Source organism: Saccopteryx bilineata, chromosome 8, assembly GCF_036850765.1.
Source record: "Saccopteryx bilineata isolate mSacBil1 chromosome 8, mSacBil1_pri_phased_curated, whole genome shotgun sequence".
NCBI classification, from domain to species: domain Eukaryota; kingdom Metazoa; phylum Chordata; class Mammalia; order Chiroptera; family Emballonuridae; genus Saccopteryx; species Saccopteryx bilineata.
The window spans coordinates 935141-956722 of record NC_089497.1 but is presented as its reverse complement, the minus strand read 5'-3'; positions in this window follow the sequence as shown (position 1 = coordinate 956722).

Here is a 21582-nt window from a genome sequence, read left to right as displayed (position 1 = left end):
TAAGCTGTACCCAGGCACGCCAAAAGAATTTGTGAGTAATAAATTGCCTGTGTGATTATTGCAACTAATTTGTGTGTCGGTCGTGTCATTCCTCCAGTGGCAGTTAACAGTGGCATCCTCATAGCCTCCACAAGAGTAGTATCGCCTGACCTGACCTGTGCTGGCGCAGTGGATAAAGAGTTGACCTTGAATGCTGAGGTTGCCGGTTTGAAACCCTGGGCTTGCCTGGTCAAGGCACATAAGGGAGTTGATGCTTCCTGCTCTTCCCCCTTCCCTTTCTCTCCTCTCTAAAATGAATAAATAAAATATTAAAAAAAAAAAAGAGTGGTCTTGAAGAGGCTGCCGGCCCTGCTGATAAACAGGAGTGTCCCACTGCACGGGGAAGTCGAATCAGGGACGCCTGATCGATGTAGAGCTTGTTGGGCTCTACTGGACACTTTTGCAGTTTTATTCCATTCGTATTAACTCAGAAAGCACCAGAAATATCTTCACACGACCTGTCAGGATCGTTACAGGTGCCATGGAGGCTCTGCATGAAACATTTTAAAAATCCCGTGGAGAAACTTCAAGCCAACCTTGAGCGGCATAGAGTGAGTGCTCTTACGTACGATACCAGGTCGCACGTCCCAATTTTTCTCAAGTGTGTTATTTAATTATCGTCAACGCCTATCACACCACCCACCACAGGGTGTCCTGTCACCTAGTTAAGAATGATGTTGAACACACTCATGGACAAAAGAAAGGTCACAAGGCTGGACTCCTGAGCTGAGAGACTCAAGGTAATTAAAAAACCTGAAAACCTCAGAATTCTTGTATGTGTCCATCAATGGCTTTGCTGATATCAGATGAGGCCATTTGAAATACAACTTTAGCTGAATAGTTTTAAAACCATCTTGAGTATGTATTTTCTAATATGCACAAGATTTAATAAAAAAAAGATAAATGCTGGAACAAAATGTTCCTATAAAATGTCCATATTCTTATTTGATATATTCCTCACCTACACTCTACATATTACTGTTAATACAAAAAGGCATCACTAATGACTCAGTTGTATTAATTTGGTCATCACTGATAGCCTAAATTTTTTTAAATTTTTCTTAAGTGGGGGGGGGGCGGGCAGAGAGACTCCCACAGGTGCCCCGACCCCGGGATCCACCTGACAAGCCCACTAGGGGGCGATGCTCTGCCCATCTGGGGCGTTGCTCTGTAACCCTAAAGCAAGGGGCCAACTTGCTTCAATCAAGCCATGACTGCAGAAGGAGAAGAGGAAGAGACAGAGAGAGAGAGAGAGAGAGAGAGAGAGAGAGAGGCAAGAGGAGGAAGAGTGGAGAAGCAGATGGGTGCTTCTCCTGTGTGCCCCAGCTGGGAATCAAACCCAGGACATCCACATGCTGGGTGGACGCTCTACCAGTGAGCCAACCAACCAGAGCAATAGATTTATTTCCATTCAATACTTCTTAGGGGGTTTTAAAAACTTTTTAATATCATTTGAAATATGGGACATTGCTGTCTTTTTATATTGAAGCAAATAAAGTGTTCACATGAAAACTTTAAATGGGTCCGCATGACGCAGTGTCTGTTTCTAACACACTGCTCGCTGTACCGATTTCCTTTGCGCGGCCATTCTTTCTCTTCCGGAAGACGGAGTGATTGAGGGGTGGGCGTGGCCCTGGCTGTAATTTAGCTCCCCAGGGTGTGTGGACATGGGGGAGGGGCTCCGTTTGGCTCGGATCTGGTGGATCCGGGGTTTCTTTTCCATGACATTTAAGATCCTTTTTTAAAATAAACTTAAATTCCTGGAGAAAATCTTCTACATGTACTATAGTAAAAACAACCATGAATCATTACTGTTACTCACTGTTTTTAATATGTTAGTAATGATCATGCTTCCTGCTTATGGAGCACTTAGAAGCCTAGCCTAGCCTCCACTAGAGGCTCAGACCTTATTTTTGAGAAAACAGGTGCTCTTCCTGCGCTGTTTATAAATGAGAAAACTGCGGCTCAGCAAAAATGCAAACCATCCAACGCTGACGCTGCTGCATCGGATCCCGACCGCCGGTGGATAACCCTCGCCGAGAGAGATACGGAGTCTCTTAAAAATTGTAAAGCGGACATTAGGGCGGATGCTACACAACCGTTTCTAAATCAGCCATGCTGTAGGGTTCTGAGGTGGACTGGCATGAAATTCCTGGTGGACCGGCACCAGACGGCGGACGAGCCATTGAAAACCACTGTTCTGGCCAACGACACACCAGGCTGTATGCTTTCGCCTTCTGCTTGTAGGCTACCTGGCTGCACTACAAGGAATAAGCCTGTATTATAAGCATGTTACCATACAAAACAACACGAGATTAAATCAAGCCCAAGAGAAAAAGGATGCTATCAAGAGACGTGGTCCTGAAATCCATGTAATTTTATTAACCAATGTGACCCCAATAAATTTCATTTAAACAGAAAAAAAAAGAGCTGTGCTAAATGGGATATACATGCTGGCAATCCCAGCATAACACGGCACACGGCTTCACGGCAAACATCTTTCATACGTAGAAAGTGCCTCTAAGGATCCAAGATGGTGGTGGGGCAGGTGAATGTTACACCCACCTCCTCCCAGGACCAAACAGGAGTTTCAACTAAGTTTAAGATCAATCATCCTGAATAACCAACTCAAGACTGGATGGAGTCTTACCATCAAGGATCCACAGAAGAAGCCACATGGTTTCAGGTAGGAAGGGCCGAGATGTGAAAAGGGCTCGCCCCCCTCCCATAGCAGCAGCTGAAGTTCGGGGCTGGGGTATCTCAGCTGTGGGGGGATTCCCACTGAGAAGTGTGGGGCCTAAACCCCAAGCCAAGCTCCCCAGACCACAACATCATAGATAGAAAGAGGCACCCACACAGCATTCCGCTGTGAAAAGCAGGGAGGTTTCTGTCCACCAGAAAGAGACAGGTGTCCACAGAAACGCAGGCACCCTCTTAAAGGGCCAACGCACAAAATCTCATTCACAGCCACTTACCCTGGGCTCTGGCAGAGGAGGAACCAGAGGAACATAGTTAAAAGAATAAAATGCAATGAATATGTACCTATCAACAATCGCTTTAAATGTAAGTGGCTTGAATACTCCATTCAAAAGACAGAGGGTAGCTGAACAGGCAAGAAAGCAAAACCCATATATATATATACTCTCCACAAGACCAACCTCAGAACAAAAGATACACAGAGATTAAAAGATGTTTCATGTAAATGGAAAATTTAAAAATCTGGCCTAGCAATACTTATATCTGACCAAATAAACTTTAAAACAAAGGCTATAATAAGAGACAAAGAAGGAGATTACATAATAATAAAGGGAACAATCTACCAACAGGATGTAACCCTTGTAAACACTTATGTGCCCCACGTAGAAGCACCTACCATGTACAGTAAATCTTGATGGACATAAAGAGAGAAACCGACAGCAGTACAGTCACACTAGGGGATTTTAACACCACATTGACATCCATGGATAGATCTTCCAGACAGAAAATCAACAAGGAAACAGCCACCTTAAATGACACATTAGATCAGCTGGATTTAATTGATATTTTCAGAGCACTTCCCCCCCAAAGCAAACAGAATATACATTCTTTTTTAGCGCAATGTGAAACATTTTCTAAAACAGACCACATGTTAGGACACAAAACAATTCTCATTAAATTTAAGAAGATTGAAATCACATCAAACATCTTCTCTGACCATAATGGTATAAAACTAGAAATCTGTCACAAGAAAAAAACTGAAGAACATACAAAGACATGGAGGCTAAATAACATGTTAGTAAACAATGAATGGGTTAACAATGAGATCAAGGAAGAAACCAAAAGATACCTTGAAACAAGTGAAAATGAAAACATAACATATCAAAATCTATGGGACACAGCAAAAGCAGTCCAAAGAGGAAAATTCATAGCATTACAAGCCTATCTCAAAAAATAGGAAAAAAATTCAAATAAACAATCTAACTTTACACTTAAACTTGAGAGAGAACAAAAAACAAAGCCCAAAGTGAGTAAAATGAAGGAAATAATAAAGATTAGCACAGAAATAAACAAAATAGAGTGTAAAAAAAAGTACAAAAGAAAAATGAAACTAATAGCTGGTTCTTTGAAAAGATAAACAAGATTGACAAACCTTTAACCAGACTTATCAAAAATAAAGTATGAGAGAGGACCCTCAAAAATAAAATCAGAGATGAAAGAGGAGAAAAAACTAATACCAAAGAAATACAAAAGGTTTAAGAAAATATTATGAACAAGTATATGCTAACAAATTGGACAATCTGAACAAAATGGATAAATTTTTAGGAACATCCAATTTTCCAAAACTGAATCAGGAAGAATCAGAGAATCTGAATATACAGACGATAGCTAGTGAAATTGAAACAGTAATAAAAAAAAAACTCCCAACAAACAAAAGTCCCAAACCAGATGGCTTCACTGGTTAATTTTTACCAAACATTTAAAAAAGAAATAGCACCTATCCTTCTCAAACTATTCCCAAAAAATGTAAGAGGAAGGAAGACTCCCAACCTCATTCTATGAGGTCAGCATTATCCTATTTCAATACCAGAGAAAGACATTACAAAAAAAAAAGAAGAAAGAAAATTATAGGCCAATATCCCTGATAAACGGAGATGCTAAAATGCTCAACAAAATATTAGCAAACCACATCCAGCCATACTTTAAAAAGATCATACACCATGATCAAGTAGGATTTATTCTGGGGATACAAGGTTGATACAATATCCACAAATCAAGAGATGTGATTCACTACATAAGCAAAATAAAAACAAAAAACACATGAACATATCAATAGATGCAAAAAAAAAAAAAAGCCATTTGATAAAAATCCAGCACCCTTTTATGATAAAAACTCCCAGCAAAGTGGGAATAGAGGAAATATACCTCAACCTAATAAAGGCCATCTATGACAAACCCACAGGCAACATCATACTAAATGGGCAAAAACTATATGCATTTCCCTTAAGATCAAGAACAAGACAGGGATGTCTGCTATCACCACTCTTATTCAACACAGCACTGGAAGTCCTAGCCACAGCAATCAGACAAGAAGAAGAAATAAAAGGCATCCAAATTGGAAAGGAAGAAGTAATACTGTCATTATTTGCAGGTTACATGATACTATATATAAGAGAACCCTAAAGATTCCAACAAAAACTTCTAGAACTGATAAATGAATTCAGCAAAGTAGCAGGATACAAACTAAATATTCAGAAACCAGTTGCATTTTTGTACGTCAATGATGAACTATTGGAAAGGGAAACTGAGAAAGCAATACCACGCACAATTGCTTGAAAAAGTATAAAAATACCTAGGAATAAATTTAATGAAGGATGTAAAAGATTTGTACTTGGAAAATCATAACACACTGAAGAAAGAAATTGAAGAAGACACAAATAAGTGGAAGCATATACCGTGTTCATGGATAAGAACTGACATTATTAAAATGTTCATATTACCCAAAGCAACCTCTAAATTCAACGTAATTCCTATCAAGATACCAATGGAGCATTTCACAGAATTAGAACAAATATTCCAAAAATTTATATGGAACCACAAGAGACCCCAAATAGCCACAACAATCTTGAGAAAAAAGAACAAAGTTGAAGGAATCACACTACTGTACCTGATATCAAACTATATTATAAGCTTATAGTAATCAAAACAGCATGGTACTGACATAAAAACAGACATATGGATCAATAGAACAGAATAGAGATCCCAGAAATAAATCCGCACTTTTATAGTCAATTAATGTTTGACAAAGAAGGCAAAAACATACAATGGGATGGTAAAAGCCAGTGGCCAAGGCCAGGTGGCTTCACACTGAATTGGAGGAGAGAGTAGAGCAGGTGTCCCCAAACTACGGCCCGCGGGCCGCAATGTGGCCCCCTGAGGCCATTTATCCAGCCCCCACTGCACTTCTGGAAGGCGCACCTCTTTCATTGGTGGTCAGTGAGAGGACCACTGTATTTGGCAGCCCTCCAATGGTCTGAGGGACAGTGAACTGGCCCCCTGTGTAAAAAGTTTGGAGACCCCTGCGAGGAACTGCGGAGCCAGAAGGCGTGGAACCATTCCTGTTTATCAGAGGCTCACAGAGACAGGCGGGTGAGTAAACAAAGGAAAACTGCTTTTTGCCCCGGAGGACAAAGGGTCAGGAACACCACCCCTCACGGTGACGGCTGAAGGAATCAGGGAACTTCACCTCACGGTGGTGGGAGAGTGATCTGGCAGAATTGCCACTGAGGGAAAACACCTCTAGTTTTTCATATAGACACACACGTGGCTTTCTGCCACGAGCTCACGCACTAATCATGCAAAGTGCTCGCAGCCCGGAAACCAGCCAGCAACCCTCACACAGCTGTTTTCCCCACAATATACACATGAAAAGTTGTTCAACGTCACTAATCATCAGCGAAATGCAAATTACAACCACAATGAGATACCACCTCACACCTGTCAGTGGCTATCAGCAATAAACCAACACACAATAAGTGCTGGTGAGGATGTGGAGGAAAGGGAACCCTCCTGCACTGCTGGTGGGAATGCAGACTGGTGCAGCCACTGTGGAAAACAGTATGGAGATTCCTCAAAAAAAAAATAGAACTGTCTTTTGACCCAGCGATCCTACTTCTGGGAATATATCCTTAGAATCCCAAAACACTAACTTAAAAGAATGTATGCACCGCTGTGTTCAATGCAGCATTATTTACAATAGCCAGCATCTGAAAACAACACAAGTGTCCATCGGGAGGTGAGTGGATAAAAAAAAGCCATGGCACGTTTACACGACGGAATACTACACAGCCATAAAAAAGAAGGAAATCTTACCTTTTGCAACAGCATGGATGGACCTGGAGAGCATTATGCTAAGTGAAATAAGCCAGTCAGAGGAAGACAAGTACCATATGATCTCACTTAGATGTGGGATCTAATGAACAAAATGAACTAGCAAGCAAAACAGACCCATTCTCATAGAGAGCAGGCTGACAGCTGTTGGGGTAGGGCTGTGGGGGGTGGTGGAGGGATTGAGCAAAAAAGAGAAAAAACTCATGGACTCAGACAACAGTGTGGTGAAAGCAGGCTAGGGGAGAGGTGTAGGAAGGCACGGGGGATACATGGTGATGGATGAAGACCTGACTTGGAGGGGCAAACACGCAACAGGGTGTACAGATGACGTGTTGTAAAATCTGGGACCTGAAACCTGTGTAATTACATTAACCAGGGTCACCCCGATAAGGTCAATTAGAAAATTTTTAGAAAAGGAAAGAGTACCTTCTACCATAACAAAAAGTATATGGTGTAGTAACTATGTAAACCAGCAACAGTGTCTTTTCTTATCAACACTATGTGGTGTAGGGAATTGTGAGGGCTGTCCTTTCATCCCGAGTGGCAGGCAGCACAACAGGCCTGTGTACACCAACACCACCGCCGCACACACGTGAGTAGCACGCTGCACGGGGACGTCACCGCGGCTGCGTCACGGGGTGACAGGAATTTTTCAGCTCCATGTTATTCCTAGGGGACCACGGTCTCGTATGTGCAGCCTACGGCAGACCAGGATGCCACTATGTGACGCATGCATACACAACCGTGTGCACGGGAGATATCTGTATAGGTGTCCTGCGGTGGGATTCAGCCAGTTTGCAACCAGTTCGGAAGAACCGGTACCTAATTTTCTGTCGAGTTCAGTGAACTGGTTGTTGAAATGGCATTTGTCATCAGGGCTCCCTCTCAGGTGGGTGCCTGGGCAGCCCCCCAACGTGGAAATCACACATTCACATTCCTCACTCTTTCTTAACGTTCATCTGCCTCAACAGCGTGTTCTAAGTGCCCGTAGGAATGTTCATTCCGTCCACAGGTGAAAAAAAAACTGCAAGTGAAGAGGCTAATCAAGAAGCAATATGGAAATATTTTAAATAATAGTTTTATTGTCTGGGGGTTTTTTTTGGTCAGGTATTATTTACTATTTTTTATGAATATTTTAAAACTCTTTCTTATAACCTAGTTTTATGTACCTCTTTTATTGTTCTTATTTAAGTAGTAAATGCATGAAATAATAAACTGCCTTTCGGTATGTTGGGTTTTTTTTTTTAAATATACTTACAATGGTTTATTAGGGCAGAGAACCAGTTGTTAAATTATTTGAACCCCACCACTGTATACATCCATGTGATTCTGATGTAGTCTGTTCACAGGTTAGAGGAGGAAAAAGTTACCCTGTAAGCCTGGAATTGAAGCGACCAGTTTGGGCAAAGGACAAATGACTTATGACCCTGACCATAGTAACATCCTTGGCCAAAAGCAGCCCAGCTGTGCCATTTCCGCTCCCTGAGCCCCGGGCCTCCTCTTCCAACAGGCAGAAGAACACACGGTCTCTGTGGAGTCATCCACGCGTCTGACCGCAACGTTGCACACTGTTTGCCTGTTGCTTAGGCAGGGAGCCCGATCTGGTCACACGCTAGTGAGAGGCAGCGCCCAGACCGCCCGGGTCACTACCCACCCTCGTCACATACTAACAGCAAAGCGGGGTTTTAGCTCCACATCGCGTCAGTGGTGGCAGAGAGCCCAGGAGCTGGTGACGCGTTTCCTCCCCAGAGTCCTCCCGCTCTGCCTTTCTGACCCTCCCTGGCCGCTTTTTTCTTTTCAGCCTGATTTCGAGGAAGAAGGGCCTTCCCCATCGGCACCGAGAACAAGGCCCCCGGCTCGGTGAGGATCACTTGACGGAGACAGTCTCCTGCACGCCTGACAACCACCCTGAGACACTGAGACTGTTCCCAGCTCCGTTTGCAGAGGAGAAAACAGTGGCTCACAGACGGCGTTCAGCAACTTTCCCCAACTGACGAAGAGAACTCCCCCGGCAAATAAAACAACTGGAGGAGGCAACCAACTGTCCTAAACACCGCGATTCACGAGCAGTCACTTACTTCCCATCCACGCTGGGTCGGGCTCCACGGGTAGCCGGTGTGCAGTCCGGGAGCTCGGATGAGAGCCACTGTGGGCAGGACGAAAACAGAGACACAGCTTGTGGGGCAGCCGTGTGAGGCTTGCTCGCTGGTTTACCGGCTGCAAGCCCTTTGCCTGATTGGTGTGGGAGCACGTGGCAGCCCCACGTGTGTGTGGCCTATATGAGGCTAGGGAGGCAGGTGCTTTGGGGGGGGTTGGGGGGGTTGGGGGGGGTGAATTGCCCGCCCACCACTCGTAGGGGCCATTTTGCTGTTTGTTTGCCTGAGAGGCAGTTTCCCCTGCCTGTGTGCTTGTCTGTCCTTGTGAAACTTTATTAAACGGAATGGCCCAACCCTTTCCGGCTCCACAGTGTTTCCACCATCTGCCCGAATCCCACGTGAACCTGCCTGGCCTCGCCCCCCCACAGCACGACACATCTCCCTCATCTTAATCCATCCCTTTAATATGTCTATTTTTTGTGCACGTGTGTGTAGAAATATTAGTCCCTATATATAATTTATAAATAAGTAGGTGGCAGAAAATGGGGATCTATACTCAAAAAATATATATGTGTTTTTTGTTTTGTTTTGTTTTGTTTTTACCAATAAGGTGTGCTGCCAAACCAGTGTGGACCCCAATGGTTAACGGAACCTCTGTTTTCTGTAACATGGGCATGATGAGAACAGGCTCTGCTGTCACGGGGTTATTTTGAGACGGAGTGAGCAAGTGAAGGCAGGGTGCCCAGCACCTGCTCGTGGGACACTCTCGAGCCATGTTAGTGGCATTACGGCTTGCTGTCCCTTGTGTGTCCCCCTCCCCGTCCCCTTTGTGCCCAAATTTACCCAGAGATGTATTCAGCACCTACTAAGATCTAGGGCAGGGGTCCCCAAACTTTTTACACAAGGGGCCAGTTCACTGTCCTTCAGACCGTTGGAAGGCCAGGCTATAAAAAAAGACTATGAACAAATCCCTGTGCACACTGCACATATCTTATTTTAAAGTAAGAAAACAAAACGGGAACAAATACAATATTTAAAATAAAGAACAAGTAAATTTAAATCAACAAACTGACCAGTATTTTAATGGGAACTATGGGCCTGCTTTTGGCTAATGAGATGGTCAATGTCCGGTTCCATATTTGTCACTGCTAGCCGTAACAAGTGATATGACGTGCTTCCGGAGCCGTGATGCGTGCGTCCACGTCACCGGAAGTAGTGCTGTAGGTGAGCGACGCGGTGCTTTGCGGCACCGCCACATACAGTACTCCAGGAGCACAGGCTGCATCTGCTGACCCCCAATGAAAGAGGTGCCCCTTCCAGAAGTGTGGCGGGGGCCAGATAAATGACCTCAGGGGGCTGCATGCGGCCCACGGGCCGTAGTTTGGGGACCCCTGCTCTAGGGCTACTGGCCTAGGAACCCCGAGGACAAGCAGGCTTGGGCCCTGGCCTTGGAGGAGACCACAGGGACAGTTTCAAATGAGTAGAGGGAGGTCACGTGTCTTCAACAGGCCTTGACAGGGAAGGGTGTGACCCACCAGAGATTCCTGGGAGCCTTCCCAGAGGAGGTGACCCCTGGGTGGGGTCTGAATGATGACCAGAACGTCACAGGAAGCAGAAAACATGCGTCTGCTAGTCAAGCCCCCTGTGTGTCATTTATTGGGTACCTATCTTGTGATTGGCACTTGTTCTAGCCAATGCGGTACAACTGCGAGCCAGCTAGCCCTCATGGAGAAAACAGCCTTACTGGGAGAATAGTCATGAGTAAACGATATAGAGAGTGGGGCGGCCACGAGCTAAGAAGAAACTACAGTGGGGCAGGGGACTTGGAGGCACTGGTGGTCCTGGAGTGGATGCTCCTGAGAGGGGAGCATCAAGTCAGGATGAGGACAGGGAGCAGGCATTGGAGGAAAAGCATTCCAGGAGGAGGGACAGCAAGTGCAAAGGCCCTGTGGCAGGGATGTGGGACATGGGCTCAGGAAAGAAGCCAGTGGGCCTGGGCAGAGTGAGCGAGGGGGAAGTAGAAGGAGATGGGGACAGACAGGGCAGATCGCAGCCGGTCGGGGGGGCTTTGTCCCTGCCTCTGACGGGAGTCACGGAGGATGTGGAGCAGAGAAGGGCATGATAGGACTGCCGTTCTCCGAGCTCTCCGGCTGCTTGTGGAGAATGGGCTGTAGGGCTGGGGGAGCAGGGAAGATGGTCCAGGCAGCAGCAGCTCCAGGCGGCCCCTCACCTAGGCTGGGAGGGAGGGTCCCCCAGACTCTGTTCCCCTCCACCCCGCCCCACCCTGCATCCCAGCCCAGGCAGGGTTTGCTCAAAAGTCCTGCCAGCTCCCAGCTCCCACCACCCCCACCCCCTCCCCGGGAAAGCCCGGGCTAGCGGAAAGAGACGTTCAGAAAGCGCCAACCCTACAATTACCCGTAAGATGGATTCTCCTCCCTGACAGGGCACGGGAGACACGGAGCCTGTTATTAACCGAGGCCTAATTACAGTGTCTCGGGCGGCGGTGCTCCCCGCGAGAGAAGCACCGGCGGCCTGCAGAGCGGGGCTAATTGTTCCCTGCGCCCTCCTTTCTGTCGGAGGCATTCAATCTGCCCGGATAATTACACGGCCTCTCCCCCAGCGGGGCTCGGAGACGGGCCCGGCTGTGCTCCCGGGGCTGGGGGGCGCTCAGCGTCCCGGGGCTCGGAGACGGGCCCGGCTGTGCTCCCGGGGCTGGGGGGCGCTCAGCGTCCCGGGGCTCGGAGACGGGCCCGGCTGTGCTCCCGGGGCTGGGGGGCGCTCAGCGTCCCGGGGCTCGGAGACGGGCCCGGCTGTTCTCCCGGGGCTGGGGGGCGCTCAGCGTCCCGGGGCTCGGAGACGGGCCCGGCTGTTCTCCCGGGGCTGGGGGGCGCTCAGCGTCCCGGGGCTCGGAGACGGGCCCGGCTGTTCTCCCGGGGCTGGGGGGCGCTCAGCGTCCTGGGGCTCGGAGACGGGCCCGGCTGTGCTCCCGGGGCTGGGGGGCGCTCAGCGTCCCGGGGCTCGGAGACGGGCCCGGCTGTGCTCCCGGGGCTGGGGGGCACTCAGCGTCCCGGGTCTGCATTTGTCAGGAGGACGCTTTGGTCGGCAAGGCCCTCGGCAAGGGTCCGAGTCCCTGCACGGCCTCCCACTCATGCACTGTCGGGAGCAGTGCCCGCTGTGTGGGTTAATGACTTCCTAATACCTTGGAGCCTCCGTGTCCTCGTTGGTTGAACTGCTATCCGAGCATCCCTCCGCCGGGACCTTGGACAGACGCTCCATCGCCGGGGCTGGCACGGGGCGGGCACTAACACCGGGCACCGGGCATGCCACCGAGTCACGTTCTAGAGGTGAGAGAGGTTCGGTGTGCGGAGCACTACCGTGAGCTGGACACACACTGTTAGTAAGTATCCACTGAATGAGGGAATGGTCCCCCATGAACAACAGCTCACAACCAGCCTGGACGAGGGAGAGGTGTTGTTCCCGTTGCACAGAAGGGAAAATCAAGGCAGAGAGAGGGCAGACGGCTCTCCCAGGGTCACTGCCACCCATCAGCAGGGATGTGTGGTCACCAGAGCCTGGCGAGCTGGGCAGGGAAGCAGAGTGACCTTCCTAGAAGTGAGCGTCCTTCTGTTGACCTTGGCCAAGTAAGTCCCTTCCCGTCACTGGGCCCGAGTCTCCTCACTGACCTGAGACTTTCCCAGCTGTCCGATGACAGGAGGGCATCGGGCATGATCGGTCCTTTCCCCCAAGGCTACCTGGGGACAGTCTCCACCTGGGGCCTGCCTGGCATCACACCCTCCAGCGTGACCTTCTGCTCCTACTCACAGAGGGGACAGATCTCCCGTTCGGCACCCTGAGACGGACCTTCCGTGAGCCACCATCGCTTAGAAGTCACTGGGTCCATTTGTATTACTACCTGTCACTTATAGGGTGTAATACTGGATTGGTTGGCTTGTTTATACAAGAAACCACTTGTTTAAGTGGGGGAAAAAAAAGTGAATGTGCTTAAAGAAAGGTCAGTGCAAGGACAAGGGCCCAGTGGCATGGCACAAGTAGGGAGGGGCCACAGCTCCAGGACAACGCAGGGGAACCTGGAACAGCAGACCCCGGAGACCCTCCCCTACGGGTCCCCAGACACACAGAGAGCTGTCGTGCTATAGATTCCCTTGAGAGGACTGCTGTTCTCTGCAGTGTGTCCCGCAGAGGTCTCTGGGCCTCAGTTTCCCTCAAAGGGGAAAGGACGGGCCATTGTAGCCTTCCCTCCTCCCAGGCCTGGGTCCCTGGCTGGACTGGGGTCCCCAGCTACATGCCAGGGCTGAGTGAGATGTCAACACTCAGTGGCTCCGTTTAGGCTGATGGGCTAATGAGGGGGCCCCTGACAGCCCCCAAGACCTAACAGGTCTATTTTCAGGAAACGTAACATCTGGTTCTGCGCCCGGTCCTTCTCCGCACCAGCTGCCCGGCCTCCGCGCTCACCGCCGACGTCTGCACCTGACAGATTGCCCTTCTGATATCTTTATTATGTTTTGAAAAGATGCCAGCGGGTCTCCTGACCCACCGTCCTTTCCCGGAGAAGTGCTCCCCCCCCCCCCCGGGGCGTTCCCATGTCAGCCGGGTTAAGGATGTGACACCAGCGGCAGTTCCTGGCCAGAAGTTCCCCCTGTCACCAGGACGTCTCCATAAATAACACCCGGGCTCTGCGAGAACTCCCACCCACCCGGGACAGGGGGTTGCAGATGTTGGAGGAAGGCTCGCCGGCCTTTTCCACGTTTCCTGCCAGAGGTCAGGGGCTCGGGCGAGTTTCGGGAAGTAAGGAGTTCTGAAAGGAAACTGAAGTACCACAGGGTATATGTACTGTCCAAAGCCTAAGCTTGTATTCGATACTCTCCTACTTCTCCTGCAGAAAATAAATGCCCTGCGAAGACGGGCAGGCGTACTCATTCACCCCCTCACTCACTCATTCACTTGTTCATTCTAAAGCGTGCATTTGTCTATAGGACAAGTGACCTGCTTTGTTCAAGAAATGACTGACATAAATATAAAAAAACAGGGGTAGGGGGAACGTGTTTTAGAGTCAAAGACGCTTGAAAGACCCTATAAGCCGAATGCAATATACAGGCTTGTTTGGATCCTGATCTGATTATATTAGTTATAAAAAACAAAACAAAACAAAACACTCTTGAGCAGAAGAAATATTGAGTTAGAAAATAGTCAGTGACCATTGTCTAATTTTTTTTTAGACAAAATGATAGTTGTGTGGCTACTTTTTAAAGATCTGTGTGTATAGAGTCTGAGATTTCCTTGAAATTATTCCAGACAACTCCCAAACACACACACGCGCGCACACACACACACACACACACACACACCAATGGGGACTTTGGAATCTAATAAGACCAGCGGAGTTCGATGCTGGTTGACTCTGGTGAGAAGTAAGAGAGGGTATGCACTATTGTGTAATGCTCTCTAATTTTTTTTTTAAATGGTTAGAAGACCTGAATAGACACTTCTCCAAAAAGAACATGCAGATGGTCATTAGACATATGAAAAGATGCTCAATGTCATTAATCATCAGAGAGATGCAAATTAAAACCACAATGAGATAGGCCCTGGCTGGTTGGCTCAGTGGTAGAGTGTTGGCCCAGCGTGTGGAAGTCCCGGGTTTGATTCCCGGACAGGGCACACAGGAGAAGTGCCATCTGCTTCTCCACCCTTCCTCCTCTCACAAGGCTCCATTGGAGCAAAGTTGGCCCGGGCACTGAGGATGGCTCCATGGCCTCTACCTCAGGCGCTAGAATGGCTCTGGTTGCCGCAGAGCAACACCCCAGATGGGCAGAGCATCGCCCCCTGGTGGACATGCTGGGTGGATCCCAGTAGGGTGCATGCGGGAGTCTGTCTGACTGCCTCCCTGCTTCTCATTTCGGAAAAATACAAAAAAACACAATGAGATATCACTTCACACCTGTCTGAATGGCTGTCATCAATAAATCCGCAAACAAGTGCTGGTGAGGCTGTGGAGAAAAGGGAACCCTCCTGCACTGCTGGTGGGAATGCAGACTGGTGCAGCCACTGTGGGAAACAGTATGGAGATTCCTCAAATAATTAAAAATGGAACTGCCTTTTGACCCAGTGATTCCTCTTCTGGGAATTTATCATAAGAAACCCAAAACACTAATTCAAAGGTATATATGCCCTCTTGTGTTCATTGCAACGTTATTTACAATAGCCAAGTTATGGTAGCAGCCCAAGTGCCCATCAGTGGACGAGTGGATAAAAAAGTGGTCATATTTAGATAGATAGATAGATAGATAGATAGATAGATAGATAGATAGATAGATCAGCGGTAGAGCATTGGCCTAGCGTGCGGAGGACCCGGGTTCGATTCCCGGCCAGGGCACACAGGAGAGGTACCCATCTGCTTCTCCACCCCTCCACCACGCTTTCCTCTCTGTCTCTCTCTTCCCCTCCCGCAGCTGAGGCTCCATTGGAGCAAAGATGGCCCGGGCACTGAGGATGGCTCTGTGGCCTCTGCCTCAGGCACTAGAGTGGCTCTGGTCGCAACATGGCGACGCCCAGGAGGGGCAGAGCATCGCCCCCTGGTGGGCGTGCCGGGTGGATCCCGGTCGGGCGCATGCGGGAGTCTGTCTGACTGTCTCTCCCTGTTTCCAGCTTCAGAAAAATGAAAAAAAAAAATAGATAGATAGATAGAGATGCTGCTCACAAACGTCAGGGGACCAGGGAATGTGCAGATACTCCAGTACATACTGGATACTTTCAGCTTTTTGTATAGTTCATTTTCACCAATGAAATAAAAGTCGGTTTTGCATCTCATTTGCATAATTGAACAACTTTCTTTGACTTGTCGTTTGCTTTTCTGATGTTCTTTTCTAATAAAAAAAATCAAATGTTTCTTTTTTAAATCATTTCCTATTCATTTTGACATATCCCCTAATTTTTGTGAGCAGCGAAGAATGGAATATTATTCGGTCATAAAAACTAATGACAGCTTACCATCTGCAACAGTGTGTCTGGACCAAGAGGGTAGATAGGGACACGAGGAAGTCAGGGAAATGCAAATACCCGATGATGTCACTTCTCTGTGAAATCGAAGGAACAGACTAGGAGCCCCGGTCAGCAAACTGCGGCTCGCAAGCCACATGAGGCTCTCGGGCCCCTTGAGTGTGGCTCTTCCACAAAATACCACGTGTGGGCGCTACCTCGATAAGGAGTGTACCTACCTATATAGTTTAAGTTAAAAAAAAATTGGCTCTCAAAAGAAATTTCAATCGTTGTCCTGTTGATATTTGGCTCTGTTGACCAATGAGTTTGCCGAGCACTGGTAGACAAATAAAACTGACACAGATTCACCGGCACAGACGGAGAACCGGTGGCTGCTCGGTGGAAGAGGGGGTGGGCCCCCGGGACAAGGTGCAGGGACTAAGGAGGCAGCACAAGGTGGCAGTCACAGAGTCGTCCCAGGGCAGTAGCCAGAGCACAGGCAGCCAGGCCGACAAGCCTGCAGTAACTGTGACCGAGGGGCTGGAAATGTCAAGGGGACACTGTCTAGGGCATGTGGCTATCTAACCACCGAGCAGTATACCCTGACACCAAATACAAAACAAAGTTTAAATGTAATAAGTAAAATAAAATAATGAATAAAATGAAACATTAGAGTAGAATCAAGGGAGTAAAAAAATAGACAAACAATAGAAAAAAATGAATTAAAACTAAAATTTAAAAAGGTCAACAAAATTGACAAACTTTCAGCTAGATTCTGCCCCCACCCCACCCCTGCAAAAAAAAGATGGAAGACATGAATTAACAAAATCAGGAATAAAAGAGGGAATGTTCCTACTCATTCCATAATAATTAGCAGGATTATAATAGGGAGCATTATGAATTATTTTATTCCAACAAATTGCGCAATTTGTTGGAATACAACTACCCAAAAAAAGTATCAAAACTAAAGAAGAAAGAAATCTGAAAATAAATTTGACAAGTCAATACATAGATTAAGAATCAAAATCTTCCCTCAGGACAAAACGGACTAGATAACAATTCTGTCTATTCTTATCTTGAAGTACAACTAAAAACCCTGTTTCGTATGTAGAACAAATATAAGACCCTGAAATTTGGAGAGAAGAAGGAAGATGAGCTACAGCCGGCAGTGAGTTTCCTGGGTTTTCTTTTTTGCCTCATAGACCTCAGACTGGGGGCTGGAAAAGCTGGCAGAAACACCAGAAATTTGTTAAGTTCTCCAAAAAGTCTAATTTCTCTAGTTAAAGGCCTGGAGAAGGAGCAACCTAGGGATACAAAAACCTTTTATCTAATAGCTCCCCTGCTGCAGACAAAGCACCCCCCCTCCACAGAGGAAACTGGGCCCCCCCTTCTGTTAGCAAAGGTTGTGAGTGGGGGGGAGCAAGACATTCATTCTCACCTAATGGTAATTAAGTGCCCCTCCGGCACCCTGCTGGGGTGGTGTCAGAGGAGGCCCCGTGGAAGTCAGGACTTTCGCCATGGCCTCATCATAACGAGACACCTGCTTGACAATGCTGGTGGCGGCCCCGTGAGGAGCAGTAACAACGTGTCCGTCTTTCTCACAGTCACATTGTGTCCATAGAATCCCAGTGGAAAACATCCGTGCCCTGCAGTAACGGGGCATCAGCCACAGGGGTGTCACTGGAGGCCGATGAGCAAAACCAACGTCGCCTGGTCTTCTGCTCCCTCCGGACAGCGTTGAGATGCCTCTTCCTTCCCCCAGAAATGCAGAGTCGCAGGAGACCCCAACACAAAGTATCTCAGTAAGTTCCAAAGACTCACAGCACGATACACAAAATGCTCTGGGTACAATGGAAGTCTCTCATTATCCCAAGGACCAAGTTGGAAATCTCAACTTGAATGAAAAAAAAACCCAAAAAACAAAAAAAGACAGTAACTGGTGCTCGGGACATAGAGATGTTAGGGTGTTAAAGGAACCGTCATAAAAATGTTTGAACAACTAGCCTGCTCTACAATCTATAAAACCATAAAAAGCAGAACAAGATTGCACTCTTTAAAAATAAAATAAACACTAAAAAATGTTTGAAGGAGCAATTGGGAACCCACTTGAAAGAAACGAGAAAATGGAGAGTCTCGGCAAAGAAATATTATATGTATATATATGCACAGAATAAGATCTTTAGAATTGCAAAAATACATAGCTGAACAGAAAAAGGGAGAGGACTTGCCAAATAATAGACATTGCCATATCTGAGCAACAGAGAAAATTTAACCTGGAAAATAATGAGCAAAGCCTCACAGACCTGTGGGGTTGTAAAAGAAGATCTAATATTCGGGCCATTGAAGTCCTCGGAGAGGAGGAAGAGGCAGGGCTGAACATTTATTCCAAGAAATAATGGCTGAAAACCCCCCACATGCTGACAGAGTCAGGAACCGGGATAAACACAAACGGGATCAGCAACTGTCAGATATCTTCACCCAGAGACACCACAATTAAGTTTCTGAAACATAAAGACAAAGGGAGGAAAAAAAAATCTTGACGAGCAAGAAAAAAAAATACATAATACCTTCCCTGTTAGAGAAAAAAAACAGGGCAGACGACTGTTTTTATTCCTCCCCAGAAACCACAGAGATCAGAAGGAAGGTGCACATTTTTCAAATGAGAGGACACAACTCTTCATGACCCAGAATCCAATACCCAGCAAAACGATCCTTCAGAAATCAAGGGGAAAAATCAAAGCCTTCCCAGAGGCAGGCAGCAACACTATAAGAGGCATTGTCACCAGCACACCTATAAGAAAAGAACAGGCAGGGAGCTTGGTGAGAGAGAAAACAAATGGTGCCAGAGGAGCTTGGTAACATCAGGGAGGGAGAACAGAGAGCATGAAGATGTGGGTAAGTGCACAGACGCTCTCCTCCTCGTCAGTGTTCTAAATTATATCACGCGGTTGTAGAAGAACCTGTGATACTGTCCGATGTCGTTATCAACGTACGAAAGAAAATCGTTAAGACCGTTATGCTATAAAGAGGGTATAAATCAAGGAAGATAAGATAATGTAAAGATGGTACAATGTCAAACCGAAGTGGTGAAGTCGTGTGTCTGTGTAATGTAAGCTTGATAACAGCCACTAAAGTCTATACGAGGAGACACCACAAGCGCACGATCAGAAATGGAATCGTAACGGTTGTTCAGGCTACCCAGGGCATCAGGAAAAAAGAAGTAGAGACATATTTTTAAAAGAAAAGAAAACCAGAGGGAACAAACAGAAGATAAAAATGTCAGACGAAAGCCCGTAAGCATCAATCATTCATTTCACGAAATGCAAATGACATCGTATGAAATGTAAATGAAAAGACAGATGAGCCAGAGTAGACAGGAACATGACCCGCTGACGTCCTTTCAAAGATGTAGGTAGCCTTAAAGTCAAAGGATGGGAAAGTTATAGTATGCAGACACTAATCAAAAGAGAGCAGGAATGGTGATTGAGCACCAGATGACGTCTTATTACGTAGCTACAGCAATCAAGACCGTGTGGTATCTGGTGGAGAGATGGACAGGTCAATCAGTGCAACGGAGCAGGAACCTCAGAAATAGACCCACAGAGGGTGTTGCCAGCCAGGTGTTTTGCAAACTAGTGCAGAAAGCAATTCAGTGAAGGAAGGCCAGTCTTCTTAACCAAAGGTGCTAGAACGATTAGACATCAATAGGCGAAAGATAGACCCAGACTTAAACCTCATATGTGATGCCCCCCTCCCCCCAAAAAATGCATCAGAGGTTTAAATGTGTAGCTGTGAAACTTATAGAAGAACTCTTAGGAGGAAGGCTTGGTGTGGTGAATAGTTCTTAAATATGACACCACAAGCACGATCTATAAGAGAGAAAAATCAATAGACTTGACCTTCATCAAAATTTAAAACTGTAGCTCTGCAGAACGTTCATAAAAGGATAAAAGAGAAAATTAACGGACTGGGAGAAAATATTTTCCAACCACACATCTGGCAAAGGACCCTGTCTAGAATGTATAGAAAATCCTCAAAACTCCTTATTAAAAAAAATAATAATAAAGAGAAAAGCAAGCAATCCAATTTAAAAATGGACAAAAAAGAGATATTTCACCAAAAAATATATATATATGAGTGGAAAATAAACACATGAAAAGATATTCTTTTGGCCTCCTTGATGTATGGTACATGAGAAATAACGGTGTCCAACAATAAACCAGGATTTTATTTTGCTGAGTTGTTCCAAAAAAAAAAAAAAAGAAATAAAAAGATGTTTAATATCATTGCTCATTAGGACAAAGCAACTTAAGATCATGATAAAATATCTCTATACATCTACTGAACATCTAAAATAAAAAGAGACTGGCCTGACCTGTGGTGGCGCAGTGGATAAAGCGTCAACCTGGAATGCTGAGGTCGCCGGTTCGAAACCCAGGGCTTGCCCAGTCAAGGCACATATGGGAGTTGATGCTTCCTGCTCCTCCCCCCTTTCTCCCCCTTCTCTCTCTCTCTCTCTCTCTCTCTCTCTCTCTCTCTCTCTTTCTCCCCTTTTCTCTAAAATGAATAAATAAAATCTTTTAAAAAATAAATAAATAAATAAATAAATAAATACTGACACTATCAAATTCTGGTGAGACTATAGAAAAACTGGATTTGTCATACTTGGCTCATGGGAATATAGAATGCTACAGTTACTCAGGAAAACAGTTTGACAGTTTCTTTGAAAACTATACTACAACTCAGTAATTGCGTTCCTGGGCACTGCACCCCAGAAAAACAAGCACTTATGTCCACACAAAATCCTATACATAAATGTTCATAGCAGCGTTATAGGTCATAGGGCAAAACCCAGAAATACCCAGAATGCTCCTCAATAGAGGATTCGTTCCATGAACTTGGACACAGCCATACCACGGAACACTACTCAGCGATAAAAGAAGTGAACAATTGATACGTGCCCCAGCGTGAGTAGATCTGAAAAACGTTACACTGAGTGGGGGTTGGGGGCGGAGGCAATCCCGGGTCACATACGGCACGATTCCGTTTCACGACAGATTTAATTGGACAGAAAATTCCAATTATGAAGAGCAGATTAGCAGCTGGCAGGGCTTAGGGTCGAGGAAAGGGTATGATTGAAAAGGGTAGCATGAGTGTTTCTTGGGGATAATAAAATATTTTTTTTTGTATTCTGATTGTGAGGATGGTTCCATGAGTCTACACATGTAAAATTTCATAGAATTGTAAACAAACCCTTGGAAAAGAAAAATACGAGTGTGTGTAAAACCCTGACGAATTTAAAGAAGGTCTGTAGTTCCCTTCATTGCATTCGCTTCATCGTCCATTGCCTGGTCTTGATTGTTGGACTACGGCTGTGAAGATAATGACGTGGGGTTAGCTGGGTGAAGGGCCCAGGGGAGCCCGTGGAACTGTTTTTTTGTAATGCCGCCAAAGTCTAAAACTATTTCAAAACCAAAGGTTTAAGATATGCACCCAAATCTAATGAATAGCAATGCCACTATGACTGCTATTACAATAATACCTAGAGTGTTAAATATATAGCATAGAAGGAACTAAAATCAAT